Source organism: Brachyhypopomus gauderio, chromosome 1 (genome assembly GCF_052324685.1).
Source record: "Brachyhypopomus gauderio isolate BG-103 chromosome 1, BGAUD_0.2, whole genome shotgun sequence".
Taxonomy (NCBI): domain Eukaryota; kingdom Metazoa; phylum Chordata; class Actinopteri; order Gymnotiformes; family Hypopomidae; genus Brachyhypopomus; species Brachyhypopomus gauderio.
The window spans coordinates 54,799,803-54,820,137 of record NC_135211.1 but is presented as its reverse complement, the minus strand read 5'-3'; the positions used below and the strand labels follow the sequence as shown (position 1 = coordinate 54,820,137).

The 20,335-nt window shown below is 43.0% G+C and overlaps 1 long non-coding RNA gene across 1 annotated transcript; it reads left to right on the top strand.

Annotated features, from left to right (window-relative positions):
* Positions 1-45: 45 nt before the first annotated feature.
* LOC143525897 (uncharacterized) lies at positions 46-2,326 on the top strand. Its single transcript, XR_013133757.1, has 3 exons — positions 46-111; positions 1,066-1,179; positions 1,806-2,326. It is a non-coding gene; the product is annotated as an uncharacterized LOC143525897 (long non-coding RNA).
* The last annotated feature ends 18,009 nt before the right edge of the window (positions 2,327-20,335 follow it).

Below are 20,335 nucleotides of genomic sequence, written 5' to 3'. Positions count from 1 at the left end.
CTAATAAAATGGCTTCAGAAAAAAAGACTTGAAAAGAAGAATGAAGTGCAGACTTTGCAAGCGAAACATGCAAATGAAGCCAAGATTGGAGCTGCGTGATGGGGCACAGTGGTAAGTTAAGTTAAGTGGTAAGAACAATATAATTCTTTATTAAACAAAAGTAATAACACACCACTTATATGGGATAGTTTGCTATTGAGACATAACTTTGTATTTTATTTGTAGCTTCTTGCTCTAATTTTCCGTTGCACCTTAGATTGTGCAACAGTTACAGTACAGCTACTGGTCAAAATACAGACTGAATTAGTCTATGGGTCAGAATGTAAATGCTTCACTTTTATAAGCAGGTGAATAAAAACATTTCCCTTCATCCATCCATCCATTATCTGAACCGCTTAATCCCGCTAGTCGGGGTCACTGGAGCCAATCCCAGCATCTCCGGGCGAAGGCAGGGTACACCATGGGCAGGTCGCCAGTCCACCGCATAGCCAACACACACACACTCACACCTACGGGCAATTTAGAGTGATCAATCAACCTAACACGCATGTCTTTGGACTGTGGGAGGAAACCGGAGTACCCACAGGAAACCCACGCAGGCACAGGGAGAACATGCAAACTCCACACAGAGCAGCCCAGACCGAGAATCGAACCCAGACCGCCTTGCTGCGAGGCGACAGTGCTAACCACCACACCACCATGCCGCCCTCATTGCCCTTCATATTTCACATATTACATATGTGGTGTAATATTAATGCTTTTTTGACACTATGTTAACTCACAGAACATTACATGCTCCATAATAATTATCACATCTAGTATAGAAGCTTTTATTAAATACATTTTACCGGTCTGTGTGACAAAATTAAGCAGTAGTATGGTAGTAAAGCTATATGAGACAATGGGCATGTGATACAGTTATTGTTGCATGAGAATGTACTTAATTAATAGACCCTGTTTATCAGTGGTGGCCTAAGCTGAAAGCATTGGTCTGCGAACAATTACTCTGATTGGTGTATCTTACTGTATTTCAATGTTATGCTTTCTCTGGTATTTCTTGCCCAGGGAGTGTCGGTATAAGACCCACAGAGGGAAGACGGTCAAGAAGTCAGTCAGATCAGGATCCATGTTTGAGAGGAGCAAGATAAGTCTTCAAAGCTGGATTAAATTTATCCACAGGTGTGAAATTATTGATCTCCTTGTATTTCAGAGTTCAATATTTTCCAAATCTTTTTATAAGCATGGCAATAATAGTGGGTGGGCATTTACTTAGAGCAGGTTAAAAACTGAAATCTGATTGGCTGCTTGAAGTACATTCTTTTGTTAAGGTTATGATGCAATTTTAAACTGTGTAACAATTATTTACTCTAGTTTTCTTCTTTTTACAAACAGGTTTTAGCAGAGATAATTAGTATTCTGGAGATGGGTGGGGGATGTAGTCGGGTTGAGCTCCTCTAGTACTGAGTTTAGGGGTTGCCTGGGCATTACGCGTTACAAAGAAGGAATGTCTGAAAACCATTGGACATATAATGTGTGTTTTTGAGAAAGAAGAAACAAAAGAAAACTAACAAAAATGCCTTTGTCTTAACACATAAGACATACCAAATTAATATGTCTGGAATATAGAGTAAAATATAATATTTTTGGAGATATTTGGCTATTTTAAATAGATGTGAGGTCCCTCACAGACCTAGCTTTTAACTCCGTGACAAACTCACTCACTCATTCCACTCAGTACAATACAGTCAGCAGGCCCTAAAAGAATCTAAAAGTGATGCATGAGTTTTTACAATCTTTCTTTTTAGGTTTGCACAAGGATTACGGCTGCGGCAAATCGATCTGATACAAGACGGTGTTTGTGGAAGCACACGCACGCTATCCAAAATGAATAAAACACTGCGAATGATCTGCAAGAGTGCAATAAAAAGGAAGAGGAGAAGAACAGGACAGCAAGTTGGAGGACAGAGAGAGTTTGTGATAATAGATGAAAGTAATTTCTGTCATAAACGTAAGGTAAGATCAGCTGTTACCCTGGATATATATCAGATCTTGGTAAAAACAGCTCTCAGTTCAGACCTGGCTTTATATGTTTTAACTGATATGTATAATATGTGTTATAGTGAGCTATTCACCCTGGCACAAATTTTAAAGGAATACCCCAGAAAATAATTCTCATATCATTCCAATATGTTTATCTTTGATTAGGAAACCTGGTGACTTGAAACACATAGATCTGGCCTGTACAGTGCCATAGTATTGTCATACATGCTAGAAGAAATGAAACCTGTATGATGTAAAAAAAAACAGGTGAGGTTAAAATTTTGGAGTATTCCTTTAACAAATTTTGTGGGATAAAAAATAACCTCTGTGGTGGCATACAGCTCTCAGTCTCATATGGGAATACAAATAATTGAATTGCTTTTATTACTGTAAGAGGATATGTCAGCAACAATCATCCCTGTACCCAAACAATCAGCAGTCAGGTTCCTAATGACTTCACACTGGCCTTCACACTGGTGGTGATGAAGTGCTTCGAGCATCTTACCCCGAGTCACTTGAATAAAAGCACCCCCCTTCCTTAGACCAGCACCAGTTTACCTACAGGGCAAACAGATCAACAGAGGACGCTGTGTCACTGGTTCTCCACTCTGCCCTGACCCATCTAGACCAAAGTGATAGCTATGTGTGGATGCTATTACAGCTCCACATTTAATACTATCTCTCCCTACTAACTCACCACCAAGCTGGACCTCCTGGGCTTCAATACTCACCTGAGCAAATGGATCCTTGACTTCCTTACAAATAGACCACAGACCGTGCACATGGGAGATCGGGGTTCCTCTAGTATCATCCAAAACACTGGAGCACCACAGGGCTGTGTTTTGAGTCCCTTCCTCTTCTCCCTCAATACACGGGACTGCAAATCCATCCACAAGACTAATTCTATCATAATATTTACAGATGATACTATTGTGGTGGGCAAAATTACATCCAGTGATGAAACTGCCTACAGGTCAGAGGTCAAGAACCTGGAGGACTGAAGTCAAGAAAACAACTTGATCCTCAATGCAGCAAAGATGAAGGAGTTGATCCTGGATTTCAGGAGACTGAGACCCCTCGTCCATCACCCAATCACAATCAGTGGTGAGAGAGTGGAAACTGTGAAGAGTATCAAGTATCTACATCAGCCATATAACATCAGCCATGACATGACCTGGACCACCAACACCACAGCGACGGCCAAGAAAGGTCTCCATAGATACACTTCCTGAGGTGCTTAAAGAGATCACAACTCCCACAACAACTGCTGGTGAGCTTCTACAGGTCAGCCATTGAGTCCCTCCTCACACACTGTATTTGTTTGGTTCTCTGGCTGCACTATAGACAATAGGAAAGATCTCCAGCGTATTATCAAGACTGCTGAGAGGATCACGGGCACCAGCTCCCCAGACTAGAGGACATATACAGGACCCGCTGCACCAGGTGAGTCACTGCTATAATAAAGGACAACACACACCCTGGACACTGTCTCTTCACTCCACTGTCTTCTGGAAGACACTACAGGACACTATAGGCACGGACTACAAGACTAAAAAACAGCTTCTATCACAGAGCTGTTACACTACTGAACACTGAACTACTGATCAATCATCTCCCCTTTGGACACACAGGTCTTCCCATGGATCAGTTTATCATAGTAAAGAAACATGAATATAGTCAGAGGACAGCGCCACACACCATCCTGAAAAGCACAACCTGCTTTCTTCCAGACGGCCTCTCTCCTCCTTTGTGTGTGTGTGTGCTGTAGATCTGTGAAGGGGAGGGAGGGGCTGAGCTGCAAGGTCAACAAAGGAACTTGTGGGGGGGGGGGGGGGGGGGGGTACAGAGCAGGTCTCATGACAGCTGCATCTGCAGCTTGGTTCCCTCTAGAAACAGAATCAGCACCGTTAGTGTGGGCAGCACATTTACACAGCAATAGTGGACAGCAGTTGGAGAACATCCAGGAGATCCAACACAAGCTTGAGATGTGAAATCAGAATCACTGAACTAGTGTTTCCAAATGGGCCCAAAATCATTAACTACACCAAAATCACACCTGCTGTCATTGTAAATAGTAACTGATGTTCCTTCTGCCAATCTGCATGTCTGGGTTAAATCATATAGTCCAGTGGTCTGTGCTGAGAGGTGACGTGGTAGAGGGACTGAAACTACTAAGTAGGACGGGGCGACTACAGCCCAACCTACTCTGTTCTGATCTGTGCTGGATCCACTGGATACTGACACATCAACAAAGAAAATGCAGTCGGGGTGATTCAGAGGTTCTTCATTGAGGTCCAACCTGGGGGAACACAGCATGTTAGTTACAGCAACACAGTCATGTGACTCACCATCATCCTCTGTGGGTAAAGTGTGGCTGGATTAAGAACTGCATCGTTGAATGAGGATGTTGGGCATGTCAAGCAACAGTGTTATATTTCAGCCATCACTGTGTAGATAAGTGTGATGTTTTCTTATCTAGAAGTAGAAGTGAAGTGTAATGGGACTAATAAGGTCAGTGTAGAATAACCCACAACATCTCTGGATGCTGCCATCACTTTCTCTGCCGTGGCCACAGTGCACAAACAAACTGGAAGTCCCACCACAACGGGGTCTCTGTCAGTCTCCATGTTTCTATAAGAGAACAGAAGTTCTTCTCATCCACGGTCTGTGTGTGAGGTCGTGTTGGGTCAGGAAACAGGATCAGGGTGTCTGTCAAGCTTCAAAGCCACGGAGGCGTCCTGAGCCTCTGGAGTCCATTGGACAGCTGATGTCTCTGGTCAGAACCTGCAAAGAAGATTCAACACAAGAGATGAATGAGCAACAGTAAGAACACATTCCTAAAAACACACGAGCTGTTGAACAGTTTGTGGTTTGGAGATTTTCGCAGTTACTTCTGTTCTCAATGCTGCAGGAGTTTTGTCTTCTGCAGAGATGTCATGTCCTAGGAACCCAAATGTGGGCTGTACAAACTGAAGCTTGATGAGGCTTCACCTTGTGACCTTCGTCAGCCAGGTGTTTCAACAATCTGATGATGTCTTCAATGTACTGCTGCTGTGTTGGTGAAGACAAAAGAAGATCCTGCACATATTGGATTAAATTAGTCCACTGGGACAATTCCAGGGGATCAAGACTCTGTTTTATGGCTTGATTGTATATAGTGGGTGACTCACAGTATCCTTGACACAGTCTGGTGAATGTGTAGGGCTGTCTGTTGTAGGGGTTTCACCTACTAATCCTTTAAAGTAGTTATACTTTGTTTTACCTTAATTATTAATCAGTCTCATTAATTTAGAATCAGTCTCATATTCTAATTATATCAGAACCACAAGTTTAGTTATCAACTAAAGGTAATTAATGGTTTGGTATCTGAAGGATTTACTGTAACTGTGAATTCTTTGGAGGTTTTGGCAACAACCACTTTTGAATGACATCAACACAGACAATTTGGTGAAAATAAATGATACATTTATTTAAAACCAACTATTCTAAAACAAACAGCATCAACAGGGATCAGTATAATTACAGTGAAGACTCAACATCTAGTGTGTGTGTGTAAAAAAGGGGAGGAGTAAGTGTGCGCGCTTGTGCGCGTGTGAGGAGGCGGAGTTGTAATCTCAGTTCTCCTATGGAGAACAAAGAACTAAAATGGCGCCGACTTTAAACAGTAGAGCAGCGTGACTATGTTAATGAGCTCAGCTGGTTTATTCCAACGTGGTCAGAACAAAGAGTAATGGAGCTGGCTTAATAACTAAACATTAACGTGGTGTGTCTGAGAATGGGGAAGACTACAAGTTGTCAATTAATTGGATAAAGAAAAGATGGTTGCATGCACAGCAAAGAGAACTTTGTATATACAAATCTTGATGGAGACTAAACAAAGTTGAACACAAAAACACTGAGAAGGTTTTAGTTAAACTTGGTTAACTCTGCAGTTCAAGTAACTTTGCCCTTCTATAAACTATGCCCAGCGGTTAGACTCTCACGTATTGAGGGTTTTTGGTGGTTTCCTCGTCCTCCCTGAATTCTCCTGGAATTAGGAGGGAATTTCCACCACAGGCTCCTCGTTGTTAAAGCGACGTCGTCCAGGTGTGTTGGGAATCGTCCAGGAATGAGAGTCTCGTTCACGGTTTAACAGGGAATTGATCGCCTTTGTTTCAGTCCGTAAACACCTGGACTGTAGATACACCCTTACTTCCGTCAAAGCAAGTTTGTTCCATGTGTTGCCAGTGGTACTGCCACCTGCTGGTTTAGCATGGTACCTACACTGTTGAACATGAAAGTAAACCAGTACTGACTATCAGGATGCACAGGAATGCTGAATAAAGCATTTGATAAATAAATGACAGAAAACAATTTGGCGTGTGAGGAGACTTGACTCAGTATTATATGTGGGTTGAGGAGTCTTGACTCAGTATTGTTTGTGGGTTGAGGAGACTTGACTCAGTATTGTATGTGTGTTGAGGAGTCTTGACTCAGTATTGTATGTGGGTTGAGGAGTCTTGACTCAGTATTGTATGTGTGTTGAGGAGTTTTGACTCAGTATTGTATGTGGGTTGAGGAGACTTGACTCAGTATTGTATGTGGGTTGAGGAGACTTGACTCAGTATTGTATGTGTGTTGAGGAGACTTGAGTCAGTATTGTATGTGTGTTGAGGAGGCTTGACTCAGTATTGTATGTGTGTTGAGGAGTTTTGACTCAGTATTGTATGTGGGTTGAGGAGACTTGACTCAGTATTGTATGTGGGTTGAGAAGACTTGACTCAGTATTGTATGTGTGTTGAGGAGACTTGAGTCAGTATTGTATGTGTGTTGAGGAGGCTTGACTCAGTATTGTATGTGGGTTGAGGAGACTTGACTCAGTATTGTATGTGGGTTGAGGAGACTTGACTCAGTATTGTATGTGTGTTGAGGAGTCTTGACTCAGTATTGTATGTGGGTTGAGGTGTCTTGACTCAGTATTGTATGTGTGTTGAGGAGTCTTGACTCAGTATTGTATGTGGGTTGAGGAGACTTGACTGAGTATTGTATGTGGGTTGAGGAGACTTGACTCAGTATTGTATGTGGGTTGAGGAGACTTGACTCAGTATTGTATGTGTGTTGAGGAGACTTGACTCAGTATTGTATGTGTGTTGAGGAGTCTTGACTCAGTATTGTATGTGTGTTGAGGAGTCTTTACTCAGTATTGTATGTGTGTTGAGGAGTCTTCACTCAGTATTGTATGTGGGTTGAGGAGACTTGACTCAGTATTGTATGTGTGTTGAGGAGTCTTGACTCAGTATTGTATGTGTGTTGAGGAGTCTTGACTCAGTATTGTATGTGGGTTGAGGAGTCTTGACTCAGTATTGTATGTGTGTTGTTCACATTCGGGGCTCTAGGAACAACTGCAGCATTTACAGCTTGCAGATTTACATTTACATTTTACATTTATGGCATTTAGCGGACGCTCGTATCCAGAGCGACTTACAAAAGTGCTACGTAGTTGCTTGGAATCTCCAAAGCAGTATAGATAGTCCTGAACACAAGGTACTCTAAGCTGGAAAAACCACTAGACTAGAAAGTCATATGATACCTAACAATTATGCTAAGTCATTATTATACCTGAATATACACATCACCTGAGGAAAAAGACAGTAAGCAATTCCTATAACCAAATTATGCACAATACCTGAGAAAAAACAGTAAGCAATACCTGTAACAAACACCTGAGGAAAGAGACGATAAAGCACAACAGACGAAGCATAATTACGTAAAGTGCACTTGAAAGAGGTGGGTTTTCAGTCGGCGTCTGAAGACAGCAAGTGACTCTGATGTTCGGACACACAAGGGAAGTTCATTCCACCACCTTGGAGCCAGAACAGAGAAAAGTCTGGATGATTGTCTCCCATGTGTCCTGGATGATGGAGGCTCAAGACGAGTCATACTTGAGGCACGGAGGGCTCTAGGTATGCTTCTGGCTTTTACCATGGCCATCAAGTAAGGAGGAGCTGGACCATTCTTTGCTTTGTAGGCCAGCACCAGGGTTTTATATTTGATGCGGGCAGCTACCGGAAGCCAGTGGAGGGAGCACAGCAAGGGAGTGACAGATCTTACACAAATCTCCATTCATCTGTCTGAGGGGGTTGACTGGCCTTTTAGACCAGAAAAATAGGAGTCCTGACTGGTGAATTTGGACATGACACTATTATGTCCTTCTCCCACAGTGCCTCAATCACAGGCCTAATGCCTTCAACTGCCTTTTGCTTCAACAGGTATTGGGCCTGTTTGGGCCTAAAATCAGACTTGGGAATAATCACTACTGGAGTGGCGCCTTTAACAAGACCGACATCATATTTCCCTGATGCCCACACCACGGGGGACCTCAGCTAGTCTCGGGTGCAGCTCCCCAGGTTGGGCAGCTGGTTCTGCAGCTGGATCTGTATAGAGGCAAACTGACCGTGGCACCACCGTTGTGAGAAAATATCTACAGTACTGAACCTGCACTTCTTCTCCTCACAAATCATCACGCTGCACTCAGCATCAATAACATCTCCACATGCATTTAAACACTGACAATACATCATTGTGAAAGATGAAGATTTTCAGTCTCTTCCCAATTATGCAATTGCTGCATTTTCCCCAACCAACAGCTACACTCTGCCATGTCTCAACAGGTTCTGCTCAGGAGACATGGGGAGGGATGTTAGTGAGCTGAAAACAACATACTTGGCAACCGCAGCACCAACCATAATACCAAAGTAGGAATTTACTGGGGACCAATATACATCTCCCAACCACATTCTCTCATAACTCAAATCACGCCAATCACACACTTTAGCTGTTACATGAAGGTCCTCCACCTTCATAATACTGTGAGCGTAATCTCACGTGCTCCTCAGTTTGTGCTACCAGCATCTCAGTTGCTCATGTTAGAGTGTTAGTACAGTTTCCAATTATACACATACAGCAGTGCCCTGGTGCATATTTAACTAGTGGAGGTGATAGTTACACTTGTTTCACACATTAAATCTCTCCCCATTATGTTTACAGGACAAACACTGGAAAGTAAAAAACTATGAAGTATCTCTCTTTCTGATTCTCACACACATCTGATCGCTGTCTTGAGTGGCTATAATATATAGTTTAGGGTGGACTTAAGCAATATTTTTAAACAATATTAAAATAATGAAATATTCTAATGATTACTTCATATTTCTATCACAGAAACAGAAAGCACAACTCCAGGGCCATGGGAAAACCCCTAGCATCTTTTGAGTTTTTGATTTGCAATAACATAAGCAACAGTATATTTTGCTTATCAGTAAAATTCATATAGTGATGAACTAATGGTGTTTGGTTGATGCTAAATTCATTTTTTTTTTGGTTTGGTTTAAAAGGTAAAAATATATGGTTTAAGACAAGGCACACCCATTTGGAGTTAAGGTCGACCTGTTTGGAGTTTAGTCGCTCCTATTTGGAGCTGATCCAGCCTGCAGGAGTTCTTGACTGCCGCTGCCTTCATTTGCTGCAAGTCTCGGTTGTTTAGTAGTACAATCAGATGCTTTTTTTAAAAAAAGGAAAGCAAGTTTGACTGTCTTTTCGACATATTGATCTCTGTTATTTTGACAAATTGGCACCTTTGTCTGATATCTATGTAACACAAAATAATTCCCAACCATTTCTATTTTTTATTGTAAAATGTAATAAATAATTTTATTTTTTTATTAATGACTCACATAAACCGTAAAAATTTATTTGTGTTGTTTTATTATATTTTTGTGTATAATAATAAAAATGCCCATTTGGACTAGGGCCGTGTGACGAGGCTGAAGTTGGTTCCTTATTCGCACTTTCCGTTCCACCTTGAAATAATAATGCTGTCGTTTCATTATGTCGCCGCGATAGAATGTATTGTACGTTTCTATGGCTGTATCTCCTGATTCTTACATCGTCTCAAAAATCTGACGAGCAGGTTTGATTGACCACATGAGTGACTGTATAAATCCAGAAGAAGAAGGTTTTTTACTGTAGAATATTTTTATAATCGTCCTGTGAACTTGGCATGTCAGGCGATAGAATGTACTGTGCATACAGTGCATTTGTCTTAGTTTCTATGGCTGTATCTCCTGATTCTTACATCGTCTCAGAGATCTGACAAACAGGTTTGGTTGACCACATAAGTGACTATATAAATCCAGAAGAAAAAGGTTTTTTACTGTAGAATATTTTTACAATCATCCTGTGAATTTGGCATGTCAGGCGATAGAATCTGTTCAGTATTGTGACGCCGAAGGCGTCGGAACAGAGGCAACCGGAGGCGTGGGTGAGACAGAGGGACGTTTATTCTCCATAGCTTTTAAACGGCAGCTCAAGTAAAACTCGTAGCACATACAGGGATGCTGAAGTAAAGCTCGTAGCGCAAACACAACACAGTGATGCCCAAGTAATGCTCTTAACACACACAATATGTGTATGGGATCTCTTGGATCAGCGACGCTCGTAGTGGCAATGTGCAGCACTGGACCAGACGACCTGCGGGCTTAAGAAGTGCAAGGTAAACAAGAAACAGGTGCTCAGTATGATGGAGATTGCGACTGTGGGAGTGGTTGCGTGCGCGGGGGTGTGTGCTGGGATCGGCTGCTGGCCGGGTTGCGCGCCCTCTGGTGGCGACCCGGCCCCCTCACCGTGACAGAGCCCTCCCCCAAGGACCCCTCCCGTCGACTCCCACGCGGTCTTCCCCATCGCCGCGGAGCTGGCCGGTCTGGATGTTCCCTGTGGAAGTCGGCGATAAGGGAGGGGCCTACCACTTGAGAGGCCGGTATCCAGGAGCGCTCCTCCGGTCCGTATCCGACCCAGTCCACCAGGTACTGTAAGCCACCTCTTCTGCGCCTCGAGTCCAGTAACCTCTCCACGAGGTACGCGGGTCCGTCCGACAACTGCAGCGGCGAGGGCGGCCGTGACGTCGAGGCCTTCTCCAATGCACCCGCTCTGTATGGCTTGAGAGCGGACACATGAAATGCACGCGACACACGTCTGTCTTCGGGCAGACTGATGCGATAAGTAACTGGGTTAAGCCGCCTCAAGATGACGTACGGGCCGGCATATCTCTCCCCCAGTTTACCTCTCCTGCCCAGGCGTCCATCTTCGGTGGAGACCCACACCTTATCCCCTACCTGATAAGATGGGGTCTCTCCCCTCCGACGGTCGGCTTTCCGCTTGAATCGCCGGATCGCCTCTCTCAGCCGCTGATGGGTGTCCTCCCACACCCGCTCGCTCCTCTTGCACCACTCCTCGACGATGGGCTGGTCTGAGGACGCGGCGTTCCAAGGATAGAGCGGCGGCTGGCGACCGAGCACGCACTCGAACGGTGTCATCCCCGTGCTGGAATGTGTGAGGGAGTTCTGTGCGTACTCAGCCCAGGGCAGAAGGGCGCACCATGTGTCCGTGTGCTCGCTGCAGTACGCGCGCAGAAACTTTCCCACCTCCTGGTTCGCTCGCTCCACCTGTCCGTTAGCCTGCGGATGGTAACCAGAGGTTAGGCTAACCATGATGTTAAGCTTGGATAGGAACTCCTGCCACACACGCGAGGTGAACTGCGGTCCCCTGTCCGACACGATATCCTCAGGCAGACCGAACTGCCGGAATATGTGCCGAAACAAGAGATCCGCAGTCTCCCAAGCGGTGGGCAGGCCCCGCAGGGGAAGGAAGCGAACCATCTTCGAGAACCGGTCTATTACCACCATGATGACCGTGTTCTCCTCGGACGGGGGGAGGTCCGTGACGAAGTCCAGAGCGATGTGCGTCCATGGTTGCTTGGGTGCAGGGAGAGGGAGGAGCTTACCCGCAGGAGGAGTGTGTGGCACCTTGCACCGCGCACACACCGCGCAGGACGCCACCTGCTGCAGCACGTCCCGGTGCAGCCCCGGCCACCAGTAGCGAGCCCCTAACAACTGAGCCGTTTTTGACACCCCTGGGTGCCCCGTCCCCACTGACGTATGAGCCCAGCTGATGAGGGCACTACGGTGCGCGGGGGGAACCTACTTACGGTGCGGCGGGCAACCTGGATGCGGGTTCGCTGCCTCAATCTCCCGATCGATCTGCCACTCCAAAGCTCCCACGACGCACTCAGGCGTAAGCACCGGCTCCTCGCTTGTCGACTCCGTGCTGCCAGGAAAGGACCTAGATAGCGCATCTGCACGCTGGTTCTTCTCTCCTGGCCGGTATGTCACCTGGAACTTGAAACGAGAGAAATACAGAGACCACCTGGCTTGACGGGCGTTCATCCGTTTCGTGGTCCTGATATATTCCAGGTTTTTGTGGTCAGTAAGCACGGTGAATGGATGCTTAGCTCCCTCTAGCCAATGTCTCCACTCACCGAACGCCTTCCGCATAGCCAACAACTCACGGTCTCCCACCCCGTAGTTGCGCTCGGCGGCGGTGAGCTTCTTAGAGTAGAAGGCTATGGGACGAAGGGAGCTATGCTTTTTCGGCCGTTGTGATAACACCGCGCCTACTCCCACGTTCGACGCATCTACCTCCACTATAAAGGGACGGTTAGGATCCGGTTGGTGCAGAACCGGCACGTCGACAAACGCTTGCTTCAGCTGGTTGAACGCTCTCGTAGATCTCTCTGTCCAGCGAAGCTTAAACTACATACCTACATCTAGAAAACAGAACTGTCTGTCTCTCTCTCATACACACACACAAGCACCTACATAGCAGGCCTGTCTCTCTCTCACACACACACACACACACACACACACACACACACACACACACACACACACACACACACACACACACACATGCACCTAGAAAATAAGTGTCTCTCACACATGCATCTAGATAACAGCACTGCCTCTCTCACACACACATACACCTAGATAACAGGTCAGTCTGTCTCTCACACACACACTGAATTAGATAACAGGACTGTCTCACACAGACATGCACCTAGATAACAGGATGCACATCCACCTCGATTACAGGACTCCGGCTGTGTTCGAAATAGCCTAGTACATACTGGATACTGCATACTGCACTCAGTATATACTGGATACTGCATACTGGTCCTTGTAGTAGTATGCAGTACAGTTTCCAGTATGCGACAGTATGCATACTACGGGGTCACATGAACGTAGCGTTGCATGATGGGATGCAGTACACCACGAAGATAGCTCTGTTCACGTACTGGAATATTTTGAGTAACTAGTATGTCATCCAGGGATGTTTCACATACTGGAAAAATTAGTTTTATTCGCATACTGCATACTGGATACTGATTTGGGGCCCAAGCAGTACGCCAGTAGTATGTAGTAGGCTATTTCGAACACAGCCTGTCTGTCTCACACACACATGCGCGTCTAGATAAAAGGACTGTCTGTCTCTCACACACACACCTAGATAACAAGACTGTCTCTCTCAAACACACACACACCTAGATAACAGGACTGTCTCTGTCTCACAAACATGCGACCAGATAATAATGCTGTTGCGCACACACCCCTAAATAACAGGACTGTCTCTCTCTGACACACATGCACCTAGATAAAAGGACTGTCTGTCTCTCACACACACAGGCAACTGGGATAACAGGACTTTCTGTCTCACACACACATGCACCCAGAGAAGAGGGACTGTCTGTCTCTCACAGACACCTAGATAACAAGGTGTCTCTTTCACACACAATGCGCCTTGAAGCTCTTGAGACTTTCCTAACAATTGTGATTAGAAGCTTGAAAGCTTCAGTGACGGTGACATCTGGTGGTCAACTGAAGCTACAGCAACCTCTAAAAAGCATCACTGAAGCAAAGGCACTGTTTCAATCCTATGACCGCAATTAAAGTTCAGAAGGTCATTCAAGTGAATTGTTCATTTATACCATATAATTATTATATTGTCATTATAATAAAAAATGCAGATGCTCTCCCCCATACTCAACACATTCCAGATTAACCCATCAAATAAATGCATTGCGCATTAAATCTGTCAGCATTGCGCTGTTGTCGCTGACAATATACACAAATATCTAGCAAAAATGTCTTTACTACCTCAGTATACTGAGTGAATTTCTTCTCTGATGAATTAATCTTGATAAATGATCTGTTTCCTAACTGTCTTCTCTGGGTACAGTGAAGCAGTGAGAATGTTTTTCCTCATAATGTAAGTAGAGAAACAAACTTGCTCCACAAACCTCTTCACAATCATCACATCCTCATCTCTCCTCCACCTCATCTGATACTCTGTGAATTACTCTAATGACTCTTCAGCCACCATGTTTCAAACACTAACCTGATCTACTTAGATCTACTATAAGCTACTATAAGCTTAAAGTAGATCTACTATAAGCCCTGTGCTAATTGGCTGAGGGAGAAAGAGGAGGAATCTGATTGGCTGACCGAGGAGGAAACCATGGAAACAAAAATGCAAAGAGGAGAGAGACTTAACTGACTTAATAGCAGACTGGACTGAAAATGTGAATATCTGTAATGCACATAACTTGTGTTTTAAGACCAGGTCTAAGCAAGTTTCCTGGGCAATAGGAGCCAGGAGAGGAGATCCAGACTGACTACACTGACATGTTAATACCAGTACGGGGACTAAGGTATTTGTTAGTGACTGTGGATAAATTCTTATGTTGGGTAGAAGCATTTCCCACCAGGCCAGAGGACTCTAAGTTGGTCTGCAAAATGTTGATAAAATTACTGGATACTGCACCATTGTATAATAAATTAAGTGTACTCAGATAATGGGATGCACTTCACTAGCAAGGAGCTAAAATTTGTGAAACAAAATTTGGGTTTGAGACACAAATATGGGTTGGTTTATCATTCTCAATCTCAGGGTAAATTGGAAAGGATAAATGGTAACACAGGATAAAGGAAAAGATATGTGCACAAATGTATGTGTTTGTATTGTTGGCCAGAAGATCTTCAGTGAATTTTGTTACAGGATTCACTCCGTATGAGCACATATGACAGTGAGAAGTTTTCGGGGGCCCCCCAACGCGCTTGCGACATCCGACAGGAAAACCACAAGGTTGTACAAATAATGGTAAAATGCACTAAAAAGCTGTCTGTGAAGCTTATTCTGTCCAGGCGTAAGGAGAAGTGAGAATCAACGCCATGAGCAGATCCACCAGTCACCAAGTCATTGAGAAGACATCACACGCCATCCAATTGAAGGGCAAAGGAGAAATGTGGTATCACTTCAGCCAGTGCCGACCATCAGAACCATTGAGCGCGCAGAGATACGGAGCTCTCAAACAACGAGAGCTGGGGCACGTCACAGGCCTAGTTTAACATTGTTTATTTTACTTTGTTTATTGTTGGTTTATTGTTATTTGTTTCTTGTTTGTTTGTGCATTATTATTAAAGTTGGCACCAATGTGATGATTATTATGTAACAGAATGTTAACGGGCCGCCCAATGGAGGATGGGTTCCCTTTTGAGTCTTGGACCTCCCAAGGTTTCTTCCTATTCCCCACCATCATAGGGAGTTTTTCCTTGCCACTGTCGCCTTTGGCTTGCTCACTAGGGATCTGGACCCGTATGTTAACCTTGTAAATCCTGTAAAGCGATTTGTGACAACATATGTTGTGAAAAGCACTATACAAATATATTTGATTTGATTTTGATTTGAATGTGAAGCCATAAAATGTTTGTCTCACCAGGACATTCAGGGGACTGCCCCCTGTATGAGGGTCTATGGTGGGTCAAGGCCTTTATTATCTTAATAGTAACTGTAAAATTGTTGTTGTATTCCATGCGTAAGAAACTTAGTGTGATGGTTTATCAGCACGGTGATTGAACAGAGGAATACTCAGGGACAAGCAGCTATGATGTCACTGTTGTATCATGGGGAGTCAGATGAGGGTAACATTGGAAGATATTTTGTGATCTCTGTTTTCTCAGAGATCTATCGACCACCGGGTCCTTACTCAGAATTTCTTAAGGAATTTGCTGAGTTTCTTTCGGAATTAGTCCTAACAATTGAAAGATTTGTAATTGTGGGTGATTTCAACATTCATTATGAAAATAAATCAGACCCACTGAAAACCGTGTTCGATTCTATCCTAGACTCAGTAGTGTAACGTTTGTGGCAGCTGGAAGTGAGGAGGTGGACGCATGTGCTGAGCAGAGCAAGGTGTTTTGAAGGGAAATCCAAAATCAGGGTCATATAAACAGGCAAGGGTCAAATCCACGAGAGAGTCTTTCATATTTAATACTGTTAACCAAAACCAACAATAACAGACTTACATACAGGAATCACTGGACAGAACTATGAACCACAGAGATGTTACCAATATAATGACCAGCACAGACTACACAGAAACCAGGGATAAAATACAGGGGAAATCAAGGCAAACAAAGTACAAACACCTGGGAACACTAATGGGGGGCAGGGTTACAAACAAGGAGTGAACAGAAACACACTGAAACCAGACTCAATGAATTTCAAAATAAGAGTACAAACAGAAGACAAGACTGACAGGAGGGAGGCAGGACTGACAAGTAGGTATAGCCCAAAATGTGACAGGACCTACTCACCGCTGTAAACACACCTTAGACTTAATACTTACTTACGGGTTAAACATTGAACATTTGGCAATTATCCCCCAAAACGACGCCATTTCAGATCATTCCCTACTGATATATGAAATAGCTTTATACGATGTACATCAGATGCGCCATACAAAAACCACGCGCACTATCACATCCGACACCGCAGCAACATTTATAAACGTACTGCCAGAGCTACCGAACACTATGCCACTGCAGCCCAATGAATTAGAACAGGCAACACAACAGTTTTATTCCACACTCAGCAATACCTTAGACAGTGTAGCTCCAGTTAAAACAAAATTAATTAGGGAGAAAAAGCTTGCACCATGGTATGACGACCACACTCGTCTTCTAAAACAGGCAGCTCGAACAGCGGAGCGCAAATGGAGATCCACCTCACTAGAAGTGTTTAGAATCACATGGAAAGATGCCATAGTCAAATATAAACATGCCCTAATAAAAGCTAGAGCCTCATATTATTCGACACTAATAGAAAACAACAAAAATAACCCTAGATTTCTCTTCGCGACTGTATCAAAATTAACAAGAAATATCAATGACACTAGTTCTAATGCGGCACTTACACACACTAGTGATGATTTTTTAAACTTTTTAGTAATAAAATAGATATTATCCGACTACAGAGTCATAATGCATCACAGCCTAACCTCCAATCCAACCCAGTAGTATAGGTATTAGTAACTACACATCCGAAAATATTACTGAGCTAAATGGCTTCGATCCTATATCGCAAAAAGAGCTCACAACACTAATTAATTAGTCTAAGCCCACATCATGTATATTCGACCCAGTTCCAACCCGTCTATTCAAAGACCTACTCCCAGCTATTGCAGGGCCCTTACTTAATATTATTAATTGTTCCCTTAACCTAGGATATGTGCCCAAACAATTAAAATGCGCCGTAATTAGACCCTTGATTAAAAAACAGAATCTCGATCCGCAGATTCTAGCCAACTATAGACCAATTTCTAATCTCCCATTTATCTCTAAAATTCTAGAAAAAGCAGTTTACAATCAGTTAAACCATTATCTCCAATCAAATAGTATCCATGAAAAGTTCCAATCAGGATTTAGACCGAACCACAGCACTGAAACAGCTTTACTCAGGGTAGTGAATGATTTACTAATATCGTCCGATAATGGGCTCATCTCGTTCCTTATACTGTTAGATCTTAGCGCAGCTTTTGATACTGTAGACCACAACATTTTGCTAGATCGACTAGAAAACACAGTAGTTATTAAAGGAGTTGCACTCTCCTGGTTTAGATCATATCTGACCGACCGCTTCCAATGTGTAAGTGTTAATAATAAAACATCTAAATCTGTGCAGGTTAAATATGGTGTCCCACAAGGGACAGTCCTAGGACCACTTCTATTTACACTTTACATGTTACCCTTAGGCGAGATTATGCATAAGCACGACATCAGTTTCCACTCCTACGCAGACGACACCCAACTATATTTATCGGCTAAACCCGATGATTTAGGTGTAAACAGTAAAATCGAGAAGTGTGTAGAAGAGATAAAACATTGGATGGCGTCTAACTTTCTAGCACTAAATCCAGAAAAAACAGAGCTAATAATAGTTGGGTCTAGGGCAGCGAGAGACAAGATACGTAATGTAGCATTGAATCTACATTCTTTTACTATAACCCCCAGCGCAGGGGTAAAAAAACTTAGGTGTCACAATAGACCCAGATCTCTCGTTTGATTCACACATTAATAATATAACTAGGGTAGCGTTCTTTCACTTACGCAACATTGCTAAAATTAGAAACATATTAAATACTAGTGATGCGGAAAAACTAATTCATGCATTCATATCCTCTCGTCTAGATTATTGCAATAGTCTTCTAGCTGGATGTTCTGGTAAATCGATAAACAAACTCCAGCTAGTCCAGTACGCAGCAGCGTGAGTTTTAACTAAAACTAAAAAAATTGATCACATTAGTCCCGTACTATCGTCATTACACTGGCTGCCAGTTAGATTCCGTATTGACTATAAAATACATGTATTAACATATAAAACACTGCATGGCTTAGCTCCAGATTATCTTAGTGAACTTATTGATCATTACAACCCAGCACGCTCACTTCGTTCGCAGGATGCAGGGTTATTAACTGTTCCTAGGATCAAAAAGATCACAGCAGGTGGAAGAGCCTTTTCTTTTAAAGCTCCACAACTGTGGAATAATCTTCCTGCCTTTATTCGGGACTCAGACACAGTCTCAATGTTTAAAACTCGACTAAAGACTTGTCTGTTTAGTTTGGCATTTGAATAATCTGTTACATATTTACCAAATCACATATCTTTCTTCTCCGAGGTTCACCTGGGGAGTGTTGTGATTTTCATCTTAATCCCTTCATAGTTTGTTTACATTACAGTATTGAATCAACAGCTTATCATAATTCACATATATTTTGAGAAGTCATAAAGTATTAATCAAATCTCTAATATTAATCACTATATGTTTTGCTTACATTATATTATTGATCAAGTTGTTTGTTAGTAAGAATGACGGTGTAAGCGCTTGTGTGCCTTCCAATACTCTATGCGTTTGCAGTAGGCTAAAATGGGATGTGTGTAAGAGAAGGCTCACTGTGACCTTATGTGGTAAGGCCAGGTAGTAAGACCTCGCTTCCAGAATAGAGACAGCTGTAGGTTGAACTATGGAATGTGCAGTTCCTATGTTTAGGAAGGAAAGCATATATAATGGTGAAGAGAGCAGACAGCTTCAGAGCTGCACATGGGGTGACATGATTAGGTAATGTGAGCTCTCCAGAGATCTCTGTATTAAATTAATTAATAGGCCTATGTGTATTTTTTAATAAAATGATAAAGACAAGACTGGTAATGTTTTCTTTTGCAATCAACGAACACGCTGCGCTAAGGTAAGAAAAGGTTAAGCGCAACATTTTGGTGAGCCCCGACGTGATTGCAAAATAATTTGAAACTTTTTTCTTTTCATCTAATGACTGACAGTTTGACCGTGCCGGCACAACAATAGTGGTAAAGCAGAACCTGTTAAAACAAATCTGCAAAATTTGAATTGCAACTAAATTGTGGTGAACTGACAGTACTTGGATGATTCTAAATTAAATCCAGTCTTGTCTAAAAAGGTAAAAGTATATGTAACTATGGAAATGGGTAAGAGTCCCATTGGAAAAGGGTTTTAAGTCCCTACCGGCAAAATAAAAGCTAACAAGTTTTTGTGTAATAATGAAAACTAACAAGTTTTTATTTAAGGTTTATTCCGTGGTGTGGCGGCCGATCCGTTCTTTTGACGAGAGGAACGAGACCTACGCAAGTTCGAGTCTTGCTAGCTAGGTATTGATATTAACCTTTGGATCTTGAGGAGTCCATAAATTAATATTATTTCGATAAAGCAAAAAGCCGGATAATGCACCTGAATTGATTGAGGATGGTAAAACCTCACGGTGTCAGAACGGAACTTTCGTTCTATATTTAGAACTTCCGGGTGAGTATCTGTTTTTATCAACGTATGTAACTGGTGAGGAAAATGCAAGTTTTATAAATGGTTTTAAGTAGAATATAATGTTAGTTTTAAGGGTATGGAATACCTTAGTGGAACAGATGAGTGTGACTAGTAAAGTGATTTATATTGAAGAATATCATAAGCAGTGTGATATTTGAAGGGCTGGCTGTTATGTGACAGTATGGGTGACCAACACAGAACCGTGTGTCCTCAGATGTAATTAATTATAAAACATTT